At 54.0% G+C, this 19,913-nt stretch overlaps 2 long non-coding RNA genes across 2 annotated transcripts in view; one reads left to right on the top strand and one right to left on the bottom strand.

Moving 5' to 3' along the window:
• Positions 1-178: 178 nt before the first annotated feature.
• Positions 179-19,913, top strand: part of LOC119864976 — a 19,840-nt gene continuing 105 nt past the window's right edge. The window contains exons 1-3 of the long non-coding RNA XR_005375641.1: positions 179-395; positions 16,464-16,591; positions 18,444-19,913. The exon at positions 18,444-19,913 is cut by the window's right edge and continues 105 nt beyond it. This is a non-coding gene — a long non-coding RNA (uncharacterized LOC119864976). The remainder of the gene's footprint in view (positions 396-16,463; positions 16,592-18,443) is intronic.
• LOC106560155 lies at positions 14,934-19,203 on the bottom strand. The gene is made up of 3 exons (XR_005375640.1): positions 18,099-19,203; positions 16,393-16,575; positions 14,934-15,251 (listed from the first exon to the last, which is right to left on the bottom strand). It is a non-coding gene; the product is annotated as an uncharacterized LOC106560155 (long non-coding RNA).

Here is a 19,913-nt window from a genome sequence, read left to right as displayed (position 1 = left end):
GCCGACCCTGCGAGCCGGGGACGCCGAGCGACCGCTTCAAGGTTACCTGCGACGCGAGGCTAGGCCGGGCCCACAACCCGGCTTTGACCCCAGCCGGGAGTCTTGCGAAATCTGCCTGCTCCGCTGCGAACGATGCGCCGGGTGACCCGCGAGACGGGTTATTTTGGAAGTGGGAAGGGTGGGGTGGGAGAAGCCAGGGCACCTCCCGCCACCCCTCTGGAGCCGCACCCTGGGAGCCTGAGCACCCTCGGGGGCATTGGAGACACCTCCGCACTAGGAGGTGGGCAATGTGGGGCTCCTGCGCGGGCTCAGCCAGATGTTCGCGGCGGCTCCAGATGTGCCTCCGGTCCCGGGACAGGACTCTCCTCCTCCCCACCCCCCAGCCCGGAGCTCAGGTCTGTAAACAAAGTCCCAGGTCTCCCCCTCCCCCGCCGCCTTTGGGAGTCGGTCTGAGAGCGAGGCGCCCGCCCCCACCCCGCCAAGTTGGTAGGAGCTGCGGTGGTTCTCTCCGCGTCTGGACGCCCCGTCCCGCCCGGCCACACACACCCTCTGCCCAGCCGCACGACCCAGGTCCCCCACCCCCGGGACGGCTCGGGCCTGACCTCATTCGCGGGCGAGGGGAGGGAGGGGGTCGGATCTCGGGGGCGCGGCCGGGAAGGCTGGCAGCGGCGCGCACCATCCGCACCACCCACCCCCGGCGTAGAGGCCGGGGAAGCCCCCCGACCCCGCGGCTGCGCCCCTCCCGGGGATTCCTCGGAGGACCGCGGAGGGGAGGTGTGGAGGGGGCCTTGGGGGGCTCACCCGCGAGGCGGTGCCTACGGGGTCGCGCCGTCCCCCCCCGGACTCGGACGCCCCCGCCCTAGCGGGTCCCGCGGAGCCCCGCGCGCGGCCCGCGGTCACGGCTCACCTCCTGGGGCGCTGGCCCCGCGCGCCCCGAGTGCCGCGCTGCCGGGGCGGGCCGGGGAGCGGGAGCGCGGCCCCCCGCGGACCCGAGCGCTCTCCCGGCAGGGCAGGCGGCGAGGGCGCCCTCTTCGCGAAGCGGCCGCAGAAGGACGCCCGGGGTCCCCGCGGACCGCGGCCGGCTCGGGGGCGGCGAGGACTGGCCGCGGCGCGGACCCGGGCTGCTCGGGGCTGCGCGGGGCTCCGGGGCCTGCGCCCGCCCGCTCGCCGGAGCTCTCCTCCTCGCGCCGCGCGGTCTCCGGCGCGGTCCGCCCAAACGGCTTTATAAGGCGCGGGCCGCCGCTTTGATCCGCCCACGTCAGCGCGCAGAAACCCCACCGGGTGGCTCCGGCCGCGCGCGGGGGGCGGGGGCGGGTCCCCGCGGACGCCTGGACCCGCGGCGCCGGCGGCGCGGAGAACTTCGCACCCCGCTGAGTTACGAGCGGGGACTTCTTCGCTGTAGCTGGCGCTTCCCGAGCGTGCGTGCGCCCGCCTACTGCGGGCCTGCGGCGCGTGGGGCCCCGGTAGCGCAGGTTTCTAACCCTCGCTCAAGCCGAGCCAGGAGCCTCAGCCCGTCCGGTGGGACCGAGGAGGAAGGGAAGGCCACTGCGGTCTCCGCCTGGAGCCCGGCGGGTGCCACTAGGCGTTCGTCCTGCAGCCCAGTTACCTGGGGCGTCGGGGTCGCGGGGAACCGCGCTGGCGTCCCAGGACGGCCTTCCAGGGGCTGATCTCTCTAGTCCTCTAGTTCTGGAAAAGGGATCAGCCATCCTGAGCTTGCTGCGGGGACAAGAAGCAAGAGCCCGCTGCGCTGGGAAGCACGCTGTGAACCTTCGGCCTGAGAAGGCAGGGATGTCCAGCCTCTGGGCTGACTGGAGGGGAGTTTTCTGGACGCCTCGCCTCCGGTCCGCAGGGGGCTACCAGCCGAGAACTGGGTTTTAGAAACCAATTGGGACTAGGGAGCTGCTTCCCATCTGGCATAGGCCCGGCCTGGGGCTGGGGCTGTGTTTCTAAGCAACTTCCCTGGGACTGGTTAGGTGAGTGCCCATCCCTCTTCGCACACACATCTTGGCCTTTCTGGCTAACCCTACAGCCCCCTCTCCCGTTTCTAACTTGCAGAGTCAGGTGCTGAGCTTTCATGGCTTCTGTTTGCCCCAACCCCAGGGGCCTCAGTCCCAAGCATAATCTCAAGGATAATCTAGTTCATTAGTAGAAGGAAAATAGAGACTTAGTGAAAGGGGGCTTGTCTCAGGTCCCTAAAAGACCTGGTACGCTTTTCCCCATTCTTCACAACTGCCCGTGAAGTGACACCCATAGACTGCCGCAGTCTGGCTGCAGGTCCCACCATCTACATGCACACACCTGGGCCCACAGAGCCCATTGCAGGCTCTCAACCATACAAATACCCTCTGCACATGGACAGCCAGTCCCCCTCGTGAACAGGGCTGGGACATATCACCCTACGCGTGACCAGGACACACTCAGGAGATACTTGCACACACCATATGCCCACACACATTCAGTAGCAGATGCAAGTGAAACGGCCATAGACATCTTCAAGATGAGGCCAAACATAAGTGCCCCCACCCAATTCATGCCCATAGATGTGCTTCCCTGCACACAGTACGAATGCACATGCAGCTTCCAAGCATGCAACACCGAATGTACAGACACTCCTGCATAGAGTCATAGGAATGTCCTTGTGAACACAGGCTGGGACACCCCCATCTCCTCTCCCAGAGCATGTGGAAGGCTAGGGGTTATAAAAGCTGCAGGAAGGTAGTGGGGTTTTGGGGGGATCGGGTGTCTAGAAAAGGGGTGGTTGGTGTTGCATGGGAAGGACAAGGCTGCTCCACCTAAGAGGTTGGAGACACAGGCATCCAGAGGCCAAACTGTCCTTAGCTCTCCCACCCCAAGGTACTCTGGTCAGAGCTGTTCCTAGGGGCCTCTGGCCAATTGGGATGGACCCTCGCCTGGGTCTAACCTTCTGCTTAGGGAGAAGCTACCTGAGTTGCCTGCAAACATTTGGATAAACAGTCCTTCAGCCAGAAATCTTCGGGCTCCCAGCTAGAATAGAAACAGAAAGCATTTTGGAGTCACACAGTTTGGCTCCAATATTAACTTTGCCCAATTTTATTTTTAGCAGTGTGATCTTGAGCAAGTTGCTTAAAATCCCCGAGTGTTCGTTTCCACATCCACAAAATGGGAATAATGCAATCCCATCAAATCTTCTGTATCCTCCAAGATGGAATTAGTATCCCCATTTCATAGATATGGAAGCTGGGGCTCAAAAGAGTGGGACTAGCCAGTGTTGGAGCTGATATCTGAACTCGGGTCTTTCTGGCCCCATGTACACGATAGCTGATGGCCATCAGCTTGATGGGAGGATTGTGACTTCCCACTGTCTGAAGGGAGTTGAGGGAAGCCAGGAGAAAGTCCCAGAATTCCTGAAGCCCAGCCTGGAGCTCTCCTGTTCCCTCCCTGATGCTCAGCTCTGTCTTGTGAATCAAGACCCAGGCATTAGAGAGGGCTGAAAACCCTGCCCTGGGAGGGGAGCGGAGGCATAAAGTGGTGGCAAAGCCCTGGATTCAGTCACGGGAGGCCCTGGGGGAGGGGTACGCCTCTCCCTGTACCCCAGGCTCCCCATTGGTATATGGGGAGTAGTTTCCCACCTCAGACATTCTGGGATTCTGAGAGACACTTGTGAGAAAAAGCTTTTTTCATCTTCAGAACCAACTGACCTCCCCCCTTCTCTTTTTCCTTCTCCTTTCTTCTGTCCAGGGGCTCCTCTAGGGCCAAGGTGTGTCAAGGCTGTAAGGCTGTGCTGGCTGCGCGGGTTGCCGGCTCCCCTACAGAGGGACGGAGGCTGTGATCTAGGCTGGCTGGGCATGCTCTTGGCGGCTGCTTGCTGGAGATGTTAATATATTTTCCTTCTCAATTACCCCCAGTTATTCTAGTTATCTGATCGCCTAGACGTGCTGGGGGGCTTCCTGCCTACGGGCTTCTCAGCCCCTGCCTGCTGTTGGTCAGGGGCACACGCCTTTCCCTCCCCCACCACTGCGCAGTGAGGGGGGGAGTGGGGGGGGAGTGGGGGCGGAGCCGGGAGCTACTGTTCCAGTTCTGTTCATCTGCTGACCCCCTCCACCCCTGTCAGCTTCCCTCTTTTGGGACTAAGGCCTTGGTGGAGATGGTGAGGTGAATCAGCCGTTTCTGGGAGCCCTGGATGGAGAGACAGGTGACCTGGGGGTAGGCCTTAGCCCTGGCAGTAGCTTGCTATTCCAGAGCAGATCATTGTTTTCTGAGCCCCGGTCACCTCATCTGTGAAGGAGTTGTACTAGGTAACCCCCAAGGGCTTTTTCAGCTCCAGAACACAGGTCTTGGATCTCTTGGACTTTTACCTGTATCATAGGATGAACTATGGACATGGTGATCCTGAGACCAAAGGGTGCTCTTTCCAGCTCTGGGGTACCTTCTAAAAGGTCTTCTTGGGAAGGCAGGTGAACAGGGCTCTAGGGAGAGAAACTCAGCTCAGGTGTCCCTGGAGCTGGGGTGGGCATCCCCCCTGAGACCACATCTTCCAGAAAAAGGCAGTAGGTGATCAAAGAGCGGCAGGCATGTCAGCAGAATACCTGGGCCTGGCTCTCAGATTCTTGTCCTTCACTTACCTGCTGTGTGACCCTGGTCAAGTCACTCAGCCTCTGTGATACTTGGTCTCATTGTCTGCAAAATGGAAACACCTTTAAACCACTGTCTCCAAGATGACTGGGAGATAACATTACGAAAGAAGTGATATTGGCTGAGCAAGCACCTACTGTGTGCCAGGTGGCGTCTGTGCCTGTGGGTGAGCCCGGCATTGCTCTGCAGAGGAACACACTGACCCCCAGACCTGTCCAGTAATTGTTACAAGGTTCTGCAGTTCCTGAGTGGTGGAACCTGGCTGTGAACCCAGGGCTGCACTGGCATTTGCAGGGCCCATAGCCTGGGGGTGGGAGTTTCGTGCCCCCTCTTCCTCAGGTACCTGGGGGGAGGGATTGTGACTCTACGAGCCTCAGGGAACAGGCTTGAGGGGCTGGAGTCAGACAAGAGTTGTCTTTCCTGGGTGCACAGGGCAAAACGCCACAGTCACGTCTGCAGAGGGTGTGACTTCTGAAAGGCCGCTTTCAACTCTCAATTGTTTGGTTGTAGTGGTGACTGCTCAGGAGACAATGTTTGTGTTTCTCTGCCTTTTTCAACTCCCAAGAGAGAAACCCAACCCCAGCCAGCTTAAACAGAAGAAACCCCGATGGGCTCGTGCAGCTGGAGGAGAAACTGGGGTGGCTGGTGACCTGAAGGGACAGCTGTACTCCCCAGGATTTGGGGCTGGTACTGGGTTGCTGGTTGCCAGCCCCCCGCCCCCCGCCGCCCAAGTGCTGTTCGAAACTCACAATCCATCTAGTTATTGTCACTGACCTGAACTCTTTCTGGGAAGGCTAGTGAGGTAGTTTGTAATGAATGGCACCAATTCCTCTCCTCCCAGGACACACACACCCCTTTGAAATGTGACTCCATCCAGAGGTGAAGTTTATTTCCCCACCCCTTGATCTGGGCTGGCTCATGACTTGCTCAGACCCATGCATGTGACAGATCTGTGTGCGTTCTGGAGCCCAGACATCAGGGGCCTTGCAGCTCCTGTGCTGCCCTCGGAGCCCACCTCAGCTGCATGTCAGAAGCCCAGGCTGGGCTATCAACTGATACGGGTCGTGCCAGAGAGAGAGCTGACCTCGAACAGCCAGTGCAGCAGAACCCAGGCCTGGCTGACCCACCAGCCAAATGCAGCCCTAGGAGCAAGCCCAGTGAGAGCAGTAGACGCGGCCGGTCAGCCCACACAATCAGGAGAATCCATCGGTTGTTCCTTTCAGCCACTAAATTTTGACATGGCTTGTTACCTGGCAAGAGCTGCCTGAAGTGACCAGGCTTCACTAGTGAAAAAGCGAAAAGATGTGCATTTGTCTATGGTCATTCCAGAATCCAGAGTCTGGCCATTCACCCTGGCCTATCTCTGACGTTCTGACCACCAGAGCCCCTAAAAATGTCTCCATTGCTCTGGGAACATCATGTGGTCAGTGACTGGTTCTGTCTGGCCCACGCTGCATCCCTGGCACTCCATCAAGGCCTGCCAACAAGGGTTGCTCCAAAGTTACCAAATGAGTGAGTCAATGTCCTCACCCAGCCTCTGTTTACAAATGTCAAGGGAAGGGAACTCACTCCCTCCAGGACAACCTCTTCCGTTGTGGGAGAGCTCCACCTGGGAGAAGGTTCTCCTCCTTCTGGAGCAGAGACCTATGACTCCTCTGATGGTCCTGCTTCTTTTCCTACATCCCCTACCCTATAAGATGGCCTCAGGTATATCACAGTGGTCCCTGGCATTTGCAGGGCAGCACAACCTCCCGTAATAGCAGGTATTTCCATGTACACAGAATGCCGGCCACCCTATCCCCTTGAGGATGTGTTTCCATCAGGGCCCCAAACAAACACAGGTTCTGGAATCATGCAATTTGGGGTTCTAACCACAACCCCACCTCTGTTTGGCCTTGGACAAGACACTTCCTGTCTCTGAGCCTCAGTCATCTCATCTGACTGAGTGGTGAAATGTACCTCCTAGGGTTGCTGTGGGGCTTAAAGAGATGATATATGTAAAATGCTCTGCACACAATCAGTCCTTGGTAAAGGTTAGTTCCTTTTCTGCCAGGTACATAAACAGTTCCAGATGGAGAGCTCATTTGTACTTAGCATTCATGTCTATATAAATAATGTGCAGGTGGGGGAGGAATTGTCAGGTGGCTGGGGACTGGGGTGGGGGGGGTGGTGCGGGGTGTTCCCAGCAGTGGGAACAGCTAATGCAAAGACAAGAGGGAGAAGTTTGGTTTCAGGGAAAGGTAAGTCAGGGGCTTGGTGAGGCTGGCAGGGGAGGACCCTGAGTGCCAGGCTAAGCAGCATGGGCTTTGCCAAGGGTGGCCTGGAGGAAGTCTGAAGCAGGATGGTTGAGGTCAGGTGTGGGATTCAAGTCTGGGCAGATCTTAGAGAGAGTGGGGTCAGGAGGGGAGGTGAGAGAGAGTTCCTGGAAGCCCGAGATGGGGGAGTTGTGGTGGGAGCAAGGGGTGCTTAGGTGCATCATGGGGAGGGAGAGCCTGGCCGATCAGCATGGGCACACCTGTCATGAGAAGCAGAGCCCTTGACCCTCCAGCCAGGCTCCTGCGCTCTGTATCTTCAGGACCGGGACCTGTTCAGAAGAGTACCTCTTTTGCCTTTTCAGTCTAGGAACAGGTTGTGAAGGAGGCCAGAGAAAACCTGAGCTAGGTCTGCAGCCAGGGGGAGGCAGGGTAGACCGGAGGGGGAACTAATCTTCCCTATTTCTCTGGTGAGGACTCAGAAAAGTCCCTTTCAAGATCTGCTTGGTCAGTTTATGAACCATCCCAGCCTCCAAGCTGAGCTTTATGGCTTTTTAAGCCTTGCCACAGTTATGGGCTCCTTTGAGACTTGCCGCTGCCTTGGGAGGGATAGAGGCTGGGTAGAGAGGATTCTTTTTAAGATAAGGAAACCTAGGCCGAGAGAGGGCAAGTGACTTGCCCAAGACCACACAGCAAATGCACAGCAGAGCTGGGCATGAACCCAGACCTCCTGCCTCCGACTCTCGTCCTAGCCTCTTTCCACAGCACTGAAGGACTGGGCAAGATGTTCTCACTTACCTGCTCCGGGTGAAGAGTGAGGGGAGCCAGAGAGAGGTTGACAGCTGTCAGCAGACAACACTTAACTTAAACTGACAATTTAATTGTGAAAATGTGGACAAGGTACAGTTATACGTAAGGAAATCCAGACGGTCTGCATCCCTGGGGAGCCTCAGCCAGCACCCCAGTTGCCAGGGAAACAGAGAGGATTGGAGATGATGTCACTAGACTCTGAGGCTGAGGTATGGGGGATGGGCTACTCAGTCACCTCTTTGGGACTTGATGGGGCTGTGGGCCTGGCCACGGGCTGTCATTCCCATGGTTAACTCTTTCCCTTACAAATAGGGCAAAAGGGAGCTGCAGAGCAGGGAAGTGACTTACCCAGGGTCACACAGGGTGAGGTGACTGAGCTCCCCTCAGTAGGTGACCATGTCTATTCATCTAGCAGGCCGCAGGGCCTGGTCAGAGTCATCTGAGTCCCCATGCCCAGCACAGGGCCTTGCTCATCTCTGTAGTGAGGGCTACTTGGTCCCTTTAGAAAATGAGCATATGCCACTTCAGGAAGTGACACTCGTTAAGTCATAGCAGGCTTAGGTGAAGAAGAACCCTGAACGCTCATCCAGAGCAGTGTTCTCTAGTTCAGGGGACACTGAGCTCAGGAAGAGCAGGTCACCAAGCCAAGGTCGCCAGCAGGTCAGCACTGGGCTGATGCTGAGTCATGCCCCATAGGGATGCACCTTATATGATCCTTACTCAGGGAGGAGAGGTCCCTTTCATTGTTGCCCCCTCAGCCCTGGGCCAGAGATCTGGGCCTTGGGAAGTCTCCGCTGTCTAAAGCATCTTCTCCAAATCCCTAGCATCCTGGCTAACTGCCTTTAGCATTGCCCCTACTGTGTGCCTGGCTCTGGTCCATCACTCTGTGTTCCTTATCTCAGATATTTACAACTCTGTGGCCTGGGAGTCACTGTTCTCAGAGCAGTCCAGAAAATGGAGGCTGAGGGGGTGAGGGTGCTAGGGGTGTCGCTTGCCTTCCTGCACAGAGCCAGAAAGTCAAAAGCTGGACTTACACACCAAGTCATTCTGCATCTAAAAACTGACTGCTTTCTTCCTGGCTCTTAGATCCTACCACACTGGACCCTTAGGGGAGGGGGCAGCTGAATATTTGCCTGTCCAGTCTCCCTCCCACTGTTTTTTTTTCTAAAGATGTTATTTATTTATTTGAGAGAGAGTGTCTGTGTGTGTGCACATGAGGGGTGGGGAGGGGCAGAAAAGAGGAAGAAGCAGACTCCCCTCTGAGCAAGGAGCTCTATGGAGGTGGGGCTCAATCCCAGGGTCCCAGGATCATGACTTGAGCCAAAGGCAACTGCTCAACCAACTGAGCCACCTGGGTGCCCCATCTCCCACCCACTTTGATGGTAAAAGCACCCCTTCCTTGCTGCCCTCCCCACCTTCTGAGTTTCAAGAAAAGAGTCACAGAGACCAGTAACCTGCTAGAAGGTCTGGCCTTTTGGAGCATTCCATCTTCCTAGCCATATTATATGGCCCAAGTGTACCAAACAGAGCTGTTGTCCTCAATTTGCATAAATAGACTCTGGGAGAGAGCACTTAGGGCCCCTTTGGAATGCAAGCTCTAAAAGGTGTGATTTCCCAGAGCTTCCAGCAGTCACATTCCCTGCTTTGTGAGGAAGACAAGGAGAATGAGGAAGGAAGAGAAGAAACAGGCAGGGGGGTAGGGGAGGCCACTGAGTTCCCAAGCACACCCTTGTCCCTCCCAGGTGTGTGGGCCAGTGAATCCATGTTCCTCAGGCTCATTGGAATTGGGTCTTTATGTAGGCTCTTAGAATAGGAGCCATCCTGACTCTTATTTCTGCTGTGCTATGCTATTGTGATAGGAGGTATGAGACTAGTAAAAGTGTAATAAAAAATTAATAAAAGTTCTTGCCCTCCAGGAACTAACAACTTGGGTAGGAGAGGAGGGGGCTAAAGTTCTGGGTTCTATCCATACTCTGTCTCAGACTTGCTGTGTGTTCCTTCCCCTCTCTGGCCTGTAACTTCTCTACCTCTCACATGGGCAGGAATGGGGGTGGGAGGTGAATATTGGGTTCAGTGTTCTGCAAGATCCTCTACAGATCTATGCAACTACTTTGAAAAACAAAAACAAAAACAAAAGATATCACTGAGATATACATTCACCCTTTTAAAGTGTACAGTTCAGTGGTTTTTAGTATGTTCACAAGTTTTTGCAACCATCCCCACCATCAAATTTCAGAATATTTCCATCACCCCAAAAAGAAATTCCACACGTATCACTCCCCATTCCACTCACTGCCTCGCCCCTAGCAACTGCTAATTTCCTTTTTGTTTCTATAAATTTTCCTATTCCAGACATTTCAAGTTCATTTTCAAGTTTATCCATGTTTTGGCATATATCAGTACTTCTTCATTTCATCTTATAACTGGATAACATTTCATTGTATGGATATGCCCCATTTTGTTTATCCATTCATCAGTTGATGTACTTTGGGTTGTTTCCACTTTTTGCCTGTCAGGAATAATGCTGTTAAGAATGGTCACGTATAAGCTTTGTATGAAATATATGCTTTCAATTCTCTTGCATATATACCTAGGAGTAGAATTGCTGGATTAAAGGTAACTCTCTATGACTTTTCATGAATTGCCAAATAGTTTTCTTTTTTCTTTTTTTTTTTTTTTTTTTTTTTTTGCCAAATAGTTTTCTATAGCGGCTGCATCATTTTACATTTCTTCCAGGAGGGAATGAATGTTCCAGTTTCTCCACATCCTTGTCAGCACTTACTGTTTTCTGACTTTTTAATTTTTTTTTAAAGATTTTATCCATTTATTTGAGAGAAAGAGTGAGAGAGAAAGGAAGCACATGAGCAGGGGGAGGAGCAGAAGAAGAAGCAGACTCCCTGCTGAGCAGGGAGTACCAACGAGGGCCTTAATCCTAGGACCCTGGGATCATGACTTGAGCCAAAGGCTGATACTTAACCACCTGAGCTACCCAGGGGCCCCTGTCTTCTCACTTTTATTTTGGCCATCCTAGTTGATACGGAGTGGTTTCTCATTGTGGTTGTGATTTGCATTTCCCCAGTAACTAATAATGCTGAGCATCTTTTCCTGTGCTTGCTGGCCGTTTGTAGATCTCCTTCGGAGAAATATTTATTCAAATCTTGTGCTCATTTAAAAAAGTAGGTTATCTTTTTAAAAAATTATTGTTGAATTATAGTTCTTTATATACAGTGGATACTAGGATGCTGTATCTTTACTGTATACATTACTTGCAAATATTTTCTCCCATTTTGTAGGTTGTCTTTTCACTTTCTTGATAGTGTCTTTTGAAGCACAAATTTTTAAATTATTATAAATCCAGTTTCTCTATCTTTTCTTCTGGCTGCTTGTGTTTTTAGTGTCTATTATTGTCTTATCCAAAGCCACAAAAATGCACATTCATTGTGTTTTTCTAAGAGTTTTCTAGCTGTAGCTATTATTTAGGTCTTTGATCCATTTTGAGTTAATTGTTGTAAATGGTGTGAGGTAGGGTTCTGACTTCATGCTTTTGCATGTGGATATCCAGTTGTCCCAGCACCATTTATTAAAAGACTATACTGTCTCCCTTTAATTGGCTCTCTTGTCAAAAATCAGTGGACCATAAATGTATGGGCTTATTTACATAATTATTTTTAAGTGACATCCAAGAAGTAAGTTACAGCAAGGCTCGCATAGTTACAACTATGTGACAGGTAGTGTGGAAGAGAGAGAACAAATGAGAAATGTGGAATCATGTGGACTAGATCCAGTATAACTCCAGGCAAACTACTTTATTTTGTCTTTTAAGAAATAGCACAAGGGGCGACTGGGTGGCATAGTTGGTTGAGCATCCAACTATTGGTTTTGGCTCTGGTCATGATCTCAGGGTCCTGGGATCAGGCCCTACACTGGGATCCATGCTTGATGTGGAGTCTGCTTGTGATTCTCTCTGTCCCTCCTGCTCATGCTCTCTCTCTCTCTCAAATAAATAAATCTTTTTTAAAAAATAGCACAATATGTTATACTGAACACATTCTCTCTTTTACTTTATTTTTTATTTTTATTTTTTTGACTAGGCTCCACACCCAACATCGGGCCTGAACTCATGACCCTGAGATCAAGAGTTGTATGCTCTACCAACTGATACAGCCAGGCACTCCTGAACATGTTCTCATTGTAAGAAATACCAACATCTGGGTATCCTTGAGCCTCAGTTCTTCTTCTGTCACATCTAAGCCCTAGAGCTGGTATAAGGCTCTGAATGAGAGGGAGGAAGTAGAAGGGGATTCCAGGTGGGGTAAGGGACACAAGCAATGGTTTGGAAGCCAGAAAGGGCAGCACGTGATGTTGAGGGGTTGGTGTGCAGTGAGAAGCCGATAAGAGGTGGGTGGATATTGAAAGGCTGCCTTTTTCGTCCTTAGGTTGGTGGAAACCCAAAATCTCTGGGTGCCTGCGTCATAGCACAACTCAGAAGCCACCTCCCATGTCCCCCTTGGGAGCCCCATGGCAGAGCGGCCCGTCTAGGCCATCCAGCAAGGCCTCCCAGCCACAGGCCTAGCAGTAGGCAGGCTGCACATGTCCTGACGCTGTTGGCTCCACTCGGTCTGGGTGTGGTGGGGCTGTGTTGAGAGAAAGCAAGGTGGTTGGGGTCCAGCGGTGGGTGGGGTGGCTTCTGTTCCTTACTTTGGGGTGAAGTGACCAAAACAAGCAGACCTCAGGGAGAAGAATGTGCAAAAGGAGGCTAAGAAGAAATGACCATTTGTCGAGCACCTACTATTCCCTGGAGGCCCTTGGCGAACTTCATCTCACCTCACCACCGCCCAGAGAAACAGGAGTTAGGGTCATCCCCATTCCACAGAACCCGAAGCTGGCTCAGAGAGGACACATTTGCCCAAGATGACAGCCGACAGAGCTAGGCTTTGAACCCTGTTCCATCTGTCCTAAAGCACATGCTTTTCCCTTAATGCCCCAGCTACCCTGGAGAAAAGGGAGGAAAAAAAAAAAGGAAGGAAGGAAGGCAGGATAGAAAGAGGCCCGGCTCAGGGAGAGTCACACAGAGAGGAAAATAAAGAGAGGCAAAAAATAAAAAACAAGAGTGGAAAGAGCATGAGGCTGCAGCAGAGGCCTGGAGCAGGTCCTCGGGGAGCCGCGAGGGCGGGGATGGCCGGAAACCGGCTCACGGAATCTGGAGCCAAGAGCCAGGCTTGGCCTGAGACCTGGTGGAAAGCGCTCACCTCAAGAGATTGAAGCGGGGAAGCTGGCGTCAGGGGGGGTGGGGGGCGAGGGGGGGTGGGGTCCGCCTGGGAGGAGGGCAGCACGGGCCGAGGGCCAGGGGGCTGCCAGGCGGGACTCTCCACACATCATCCAGCTCAAATATCCGCTGTGGCTGCTCAGGCTGGCAGGCCCTCGCTCCTGGACCTGGACGTGCGCAGCAGCAGGCTTGGAGGCCGGGAGGGAGGGAGCCGTGACCAAGGCCTTCTGGGAACTCGGGTCCTTCTTAGCACAAATCCGTTCATGTGGCCTGTACAGAGGGTGGCTGTCATTTAGTATCCGAACTGGGACACTTGAGAGTGAGCGGGGACAATGAGCATAGTCCAGACTTGCACGGCCCCCGGCCTCTAGGGCCCTGCACGGTGGGGCCTGGCCTGGCCCCCTGCTCCCTGCTCTTCATCCGCACTGGCCTTCCTCTGCTGGCACAGGGCCTTGGCGGGTCTGGCACGGCCTGCCCTCTGCCATCGCCACCACCCCTCCGTACCCCTTCATTGTTTCTCCTCGCCCTCAGAACTCAGCTCCGGCTGTGCCGGTGCCTTCAGTACATGGTGTGCTTTTCCTTCATAGCACTGATGGCAATCATGGTCATGAAAGAAATCCTTAATTGTGTGTTTGATTGTTTAAGAGTCTGTTTCCCTTTCTAAGGGCGGGGCTGGGTCTGACTTGCCCCACCTCTGGATCCCAAACACCTGGCCGGAGTTTCCAGTGCATCAATGAATAAATCAACTCCCAGGGCCCCCCCGTGCGGCCACCCCTTTATGTCCCGTTCTGTAATTTGTTTTTTTTTTTCCTAGAGTAGGAAAAGAAGAAGCTAGTCCTAAAGAGAATAAACTTCTGGGTACAAGGTGCACATCTGATTTCTCCCAAGGGCTCTGAGCTCTGCAGGGCAGAGGTTGAGCACCTGTGCCCTCTCTTCCCCAGTGTCTAGACTGGCTTCAGGCCAGAAGGAGGGGCTCGAGTTGGACTTACTGATGAATGATCACAATGTGAATATCATCATGGTGGATCCTGAGAAGTCCAAACCAGAAGGAACCCTAGAGATTGTGACATAACACGTCGAGTGCAGGCCCTGGAGTATTATAGACACAAAAAATATTGGTGATTCTTCTTTTAGAGGTCATCTTCTTTGACCAACCATCTTTCTTTTGTTGTTGTTTCCTAAGTGTGCAATTCAGTGGATTGTAGTATTTCACAAAGTTGTGCAACCATCACCGTTATCTAATTCTAGAACATTTTCAACAACTCAGTAAGAAACCCCATCACCCACCTGACGCCCAGAGAGGGTGGTGCCCTATCTAATGTCCTATCATCAGCCAGCAGCAGAGCGAAGACCAGATCCCAGGCCTCCTGACACCCATGTGCTTGGTTGGGCAGCGTGTCGGGGTTCTCTCTGGCACCCCTAGTCATCCTCAGGCACGTGACATGAAAGCCTTATTTAGCAAAGGCTGAACAAGCAAGATGAGACAATATCACCTCTAGCTATGGCCTTAATGGTTCAGAGCCCATCTGTGCCCAGAATGGAGCTGACGGCTTTTGAGGCAAAGGAGACATGCCTAGAGATCATTTCAAATGTGTGCATTGCTTCCCACAATGGCCAGTGTCCTTTCCTAGCTGGGATGTCCTTCCTCTAAGTGACCACACAGCCTCCTCTTGTCTCCTTCAATGTCCCCAAAGGCCTCCTATCAGGGTCACGTGTGCAAACCACCCTATTTAAAAGTGCAGAAGGGCCCTGCGTCTCCCTGCTGGCACTCTGATCCTCGCTCCAGGTGAATTTTCCCTCCACAGCGCTCACATCACCCATCAGACACGCTATACCTTCCTCCACTTCTCCCTCTGGTTCCTGTCTTCCCTACTAGAATTTGGCTCCGTCAGGGCAGGGGTTTTTGCTTTGCTCACTGCTATACCCCAGCTCCTATGAGCCCCTGTTTTAGAGGTATTTCATAAATACTGACTGAATGAATGCATGACAGAATGAATAGTTATCTATAGTTGCATTTTATTCTGACATGAAGGTGCTGTTTAGCAAGGGCCCAACAGCTAAGAGGAGACTGTACCACCTCTAGCTATGCCCTTAACAGTTCAGAGCCCTCCTGTGCCCAGAATGGCACTGAGGGCTTATCAACAATCATCAGGGGAGGGAATATTACCCTTGTTCATATGTGGCTTTGTCTGCTCAGGCTGCTATAACAAAACACAGATCTGGATGCTGGGAAGTCCAAGGTCAAGATGATAAGATTGGTTCTTGGTGAGGGCCCACGTTCCAACTTGCAGATGATCACCATCCTGGGACCTCTTTGTGTGCATGCAGGGAGACAGAGAGACAGAGAGTGAGCCTTGGTCTCTCTTCCTCTTACAAAGACACCAATCTCATTGTGGGAGCCCCACCTTCATGACCTCATCTAATTAACTCCCCAAAGGCCCTACCCCAAATACCATCATACTGGGGGGTAGGGACCAAACGTATGAATTTTGGGGGGCAGGAGAGGGGTGGACATGAATGTGCAGTCCATCACAAGTGGCAAGCCGAGGTCCAGAAAGGTCATCTGGGAACCAGAGGCACACCATTACTGCCACCTCTTTGGTCCCATCAGGGAGCATCAGGGTCCCCTCCCCCCATCAGGGGAGGCTGGAGTCAGCTCAACATAGGCCCGAGGAAGCAAGGGCCAGACCTCCCAGGTTTGCCATTGTTCTCAGGGCCCCAGAAAGCAGAGCCAGTCTCTGAGCCCAGCCTCTACCCCTTCCTGCAGTGATTTAGCTGCTTTCACATTCCATGCTTTAGCCAAAATGGAAAAAGAAAGAAAGGAAAAAGGCAGTGCTATTTTTTAAAATGGCCTTAGCTCTGTGAGCTCCACCATGGAAACTGCTGCCCATGATGTCATGAGCCCCGAGGCCCTCTGGGCAACGTTACTGACACTTCATACGGTGGGCCGGGCCCAGGGTCCACACACACCTCTTGCCAGAGCTACATGAGCCCTTGGGCAGGCACAGGCTCCATCTACAAGCCTGGGCCAAACCCCCTGAGCCAGGATGGAGCCAGGCCCTGGGCAAGCAGGGGGTCCCCCGGAGTAACAGCCCAGTAGAGCATCTCTCTGTGTATCATCCACAGGGCTTTAAGGCCTATCTCTCATGAGATCTGTGACAATCTTGAGACACACAGAGGACAAGCACTCTGGTCTGTGTCTCTCTCCATGGGGGAGCAGAGTGCAGAGTGCCCTGCACACTGTCACACAGCCAGGGAGTGATGGGGAGATGGAACCCTGTCCTCTGATTTTAAATTCTATGGATCACTTAAAAGGAGAGGGCATGGTCTTTGCCCACAAGAAGCCAACAAACTGATGAAGGCTATAGAGAACCACCAGGTCAAGTTCAAGTCTCCACTTTTCAGTGGAAGGGGGCAGGGACTGGCCCAAGGTCACACAGTTGATCCACAGACCAGGCAGGGTTGATTGCAGGCTCTGAACTCCTAGCTGGGAATATTTCCTACTATATCTTGCATTTAAACAGTTCCGTTTGGGAGGAAGCTGTGCTGTTCCGGAAGAGACGCCAGGCCTTCCCAGTCTCCGGTTTAAGGCTGTCTTCCAGGATCTGCTGTCAAGGCTTATTCCTCAGGGAATAGCTGTTGGCAAAAGGAGGTGAGGTATTGATTATGGCTGGGGCTGGGGGAGTGTGGCTGAGGCCCCAGGGAGAGAGAAGGGATGGGAATGGGCAATGGAAGTTTCTCAGAGAAATAAACTAAAGGTATATTTATTTTGCTTTGGCTTATTTGTATTTTCTAATTTTCTGCACTTCTAGAATTTATTTTTCATATTTTAAAGTGATGAACTATTTAATTGAAAATGGCCTGGAAATCCAGGGTTGCCTCAGTCCTGACTGGCTGTGTGAACTTACCTCTCTCTAGGCCTTTCTCTCTCTAGGCAATAATGAGGTTGCCCCATGAGAAGTAAAGGAATCAAAAAGGTTCCCTGGCTCAGGACACAGCTCTCTCACCTGGTCATCAGAGATGTTCACCTGTCCAAAGAAAAGAATGCTGCAACCCAGGAATGAGGTGTCCAGGGAAAAGCCAATGTTCAGAGAAGGCCACTCTGGCTGTGTCTATGTCCAATGCTGCCCAGAAGGGAAGAGCTGGTATCTGAGGGATAAACTCATCCGGATCCCCACAGAGGGCCTCTCTACTAGAGTGGAAATGGTTATCAGGCTTCACCAAGGCCTGTGTGAATAACCCTCTGCACTAGTCTTCCTCGCCCCTTTGGTCATATTTTGGGCCCATTGGGTAACAGAGACTCGGCTGCCAGGAGGGAAGGAGACTAGGGGAGGGTACAAGAACACTCCTGTCCCTGGGAAGGGAGACTGTTCCAGTGTTGGGAGGAGGCATCGATCTTGAGTGACATGGTTAGGGCCAGCCTGTCTGACCTCTCTGGGTGTCGGCCAGACACCAGGCTGATCTATCCCCCAGGACCTGCTACCACTGAAAGGGTTAAATTATTTTCAATATGTGTACAGTGTTTAGAACAGTGCTTGGCATAAGGAGCTAATAAAAACTGCTAGGTGAAAGTTAACTATGGCCTATCTGGACAGCAGGGTGGAATGGAAACTCTAAAGAGTGTCTTGACCCCCACCATCTGCCCGGTGGGGGTCCACCTCCAGGAGGCCCCCACCAGCTCTGCCGCCTATGTGCACAGAGAGGGCACCCCGCTGACTGCTTTGAAATGCAGTAATATCACTTTCTGGTCTTCCCCTGCCATCTCCCCTCTGATGTGTGGGCCCAAAGGAGGAATCATTGACTCTCTGTCCCCAAATTATCTCCCCACCCACCACTCACCTTTTGTCAACGCTGGGCTAAAACCCAGAGGCCAAGGATTCCAGGTCAGGCTGGGACCTCACACTGTCAGGCTGGAAGGTACCTGGCATGTACCTTGCTTGCCCTTCCATGAAAACACACATAGGGAAACTGAGGCCCAAGGACGGAGAGGGACCCCCCCTTCTACCCTGTGTCTCCAGTCTGCATAGCCAGGGAGCCGGTGGCTGGGCTGGAGCTGGGCCCAGGCCCCGGGCTTTCTCCCAGCCTCCTCTGCTCTTCAGGGGTCCCCAGAGGCCGCTTAGGGGACTACGCTCCCCCCCTCTTTTGTAGCCACACCTCACCTGGTCTTCGTTTGCTCCATCCTCTGTGGCTCTGTCTCGGATAATTCTCACGGAGCAGGGTCAGCCCCCCGAGGAGCAGGCCGCTAACGAGCTTCAGATGTCTGGGCCAGAATGTCTCCCGGCAGGCGGCCACTCCGGCTCCAGCTGATTGCAGGCCCGAGCCGAGGCGGTGGCGCCCCCAGGACACGGCTTCCCGGGGGCTAACTCCCCGCCCGCGTGGATGCGGCAGGTGCCGGAGGAGCCCCTGGCTAGGGTGGCTATTTCACGATCTGGAAATGGGCGGGGAGGCTGCAGGACAGAGGCATTTTGAGCATTTGGGAACTATTTCTTCTTCTTCTTTCAAAGCCTTTCCGGGCCCAGAGCTGGTCTCCGCACCGAGGTGGCCCCAGGGACGTGGAGGAGAGCAGGCAAGCTGCGTGTGGACGGCCGGCTCCCAGCACGCTCTGCGCCGGGGCAAAGGCCGTGGGCTCCGCCACAGACACCCTGCCAGGCTGGGACGGCCACCATCCACCGGACAGATGGCCAGGAGGAGGTGCCAGGTCACACAGCCCCCGAACGGCCGAACTGGGGCTCCAGCCCACCTCTGCCGGAGCCCACACTTTCCCTACAGTGGGCCGGGACGTTCCCAGAACACCAAGATGGTGTATATTGTGGATTTAAAGCCTCATGAACGGCGAGGGCCTGTGGGCTGCCCCGGGGTTTCAGGAACCGAGGCCACCTTGGCCACTAACTCACTCCTCCATCTTGACGACGCAGCAGATTTTACATTTACAAAACGTGGATCGTCCTCTCGACTGCAGGTGAGGGAATAGCGTGCGCCCTCGTGGCGTCCTCAGCTGTGCCGGGAACACACCCTGGGAGCCCGACGGCTGCTGGAGATGGTCTCTGGGCCACCCGTTAGCCTGAGATTCCAGGGCTCTGCCGCTTGCTAGCTGCGGGACCCGGCAAGTAACTCCACCTCTCTGGCCTCCATCCCCTCACCCGCGAAATGGGGATAAGATCGCTTCCGCTCTCATGGAGTGCTGAACTTAAGTGAGTTAATATTTGTAAAGGGCTCCGAAGGACGGCTGGCATAGGGTGCACACCGCGTGTGTGCCAGCGCACGGTGGGCTGTCCCGGGAGACTGGCGTTAGAATTGTCCCTGAAGTGCAGGTGTGGAAACGGAGGCAGCAGTACAGTGACTCTCAAACTTAGCGTGAATCGGAATCACCCGGAGGGTTCGTGCAAATGCTAAACACTGGGCTGGGGCCTGAGAGTGTGCAGTTCTCGCGTGTTTCCAGGAGGGGCTGGTGCTGCGGGTCCAGCGGCCGCGCCGTGAAAGCCTGCGCTGGGGCTCTAGTGCGCTGGGCCCGCCGCGCAGCAGCTCCACGAGTGATCTGGCGTGAGTGAGCGAGCGGTTACAGAGAACAGGCCGGGCGGAGGGCCAGGAGCCTTGGGGTTCTAGTCCTGAATTTGCTCCTAACTCCCTGGGGGACTTAACCGAGTCCTCTTTCCCCTGCAGCCTTGGTTTTCTCCTGGGGACCTCAGGGGTGACGGTAATCCCGGCTCACAGGGCTCTGTGAGGAAGAAACAGGGCCTGGTGTCACTGTGACACTCGCTGCAGGAATGGTGAGAGGGGTCTAGGAGGAGGTGTGGGACCCCAGGGGCTCACTACCATCCTTCCCTGCCTGCCTTCTCCTCTCCCCACACCGAGGGCTGTAGCTCATCCCCTTTACTTCTTTCTGGAAGCTGAGTTGGGAAGACGGAGGCCACACTGTCCCCCACTGTCCCCCACGCCCCAGGGCGGCTCGGCAGAGGGCAGCGTGCTTGCTGTGG

This window comes from Canis lupus, chromosome 21, assembly GCF_011100685.1.
Source record: "Canis lupus familiaris isolate Mischka breed German Shepherd chromosome 21, alternate assembly UU_Cfam_GSD_1.0, whole genome shotgun sequence".
Lineage (NCBI taxonomy): Eukaryota > Metazoa > Chordata > Mammalia > Carnivora > Canidae > Canis > Canis lupus.
Note: the sequence above shows the minus strand (reverse complement) of the source record. Positions and strands in the feature narration are given on the sequence as shown.